This window comes from Protopterus annectens, chromosome 8.part0, assembly GCF_019279795.1.
Source record: "Protopterus annectens isolate FY-2018-M chromosome 8.part0, PAN1.0, whole genome shotgun sequence".
In the NCBI taxonomy this organism is placed as follows: domain Eukaryota; kingdom Metazoa; phylum Chordata; order Ceratodontiformes; family Protopteridae; genus Protopterus; species Protopterus annectens.
In genome coordinates, this window is record NC_056741.1 from 474474619 (window position 1) to 474475957 (window position 1339).

A 1339-nucleotide genomic window follows, 5' to 3' on the forward strand; every position below is an offset into this window, starting at 1 on the left:
GATTAAGTATGCATTTTTTCCCCAGGCAGCCATGACCAAATTTGCATAGCTGTTGGCACAGCTAGTGCCCATGGCTACCCCTTTTCATTGCCTATAACATATATCATGAAAGAGAAAAATGTTGCATTCCAACACCAATTCTAATAGAAGGCAAAGGAAATCTACCTTACTATTCTCAATTAAATCACAGCCAACTAACAAGGATTTCAATATACCTATTCCTTCGGCATTGGGAATACAAGTAAATAGTGACACCACGTCCATTGTTACAAGTAACAAACCATCCATGCTGTTAAAATTCATAGTGCATGAATATAAGTCACTTAAAAAATGCTCATTATCCTTTAGTACATAGGTAAGACTTGAAAGCACTTTCTTTAATTCAAAATCTAAATATATCTAAAGTAGTTCAGTCAGCCATCCTGAGCCAGACACTATGGGCCTAAAAGATGGTTCAACTGGATTTTTGTGTATTTTTGGTAGCCCATGTAATCTGGTTACAATAGGATGTTGTACATAGAAATAATCAAATAACTCAGCATTGATAATGTTCATAAGTTTACATTCATGAAGAGTAGTATAAATACTGTTTTGTAAATCATGCACAATATTGAGAGGTACTTTTTCATAAGCCTCGTCATCCAACATCATTAGCATAGTTTGTATAATATTTAGAGTCTAACACCACAACAGGACCCCCCTTGTCTGCTGGACGTATAGTGATATTAACATTGTTTTTTAAACTGTTTAATGCATCTAGTTCATTTTTAGTCAAGTTGTTATCTTTGATACCCATTGAAAAATGAATATCATCATACAAAGTTTTCTCCACAGCTTTAAGGAAAGTCTCAGTACTAGCTGGCAAATGTGGTACAAATAAGCTTTTACGCTTAAAACAATTAGCGTGGTTATTAGTTTCAGCCCCAAACAACAGTTTTAAGGCTATATTGTGTGAAAACATCCTAACAGATAAAATTGCCTCACTAATATCCATACTTGAAGTCGGTATGAAATTCATACCTCTGTTAAGTAATTGCAATTCGTCAAATGACAAAACATGTGTAGAAATATTCCATACTAAACTTCCTGATTCCATATCCTTTTCAGTGTACATTGTTGTTGATTCGGTGGTTCCTTCCTTTTCACTCCCCTGACTGCATCTGAATCTACAGATTTCTTCCTGTCGGTCCTTATTGGCAAGGGAGCTAAGGGAAAATTCTGAGCTTCAATTTTATCAAGCTGTATTTTCCGTCTGACGATAGTCGTCAGACTGTGTGAGTTGTTGATGTTACTATTATTAAGTCCATTCACACTACCAATTGGTAGAGGCTCAGGTAAT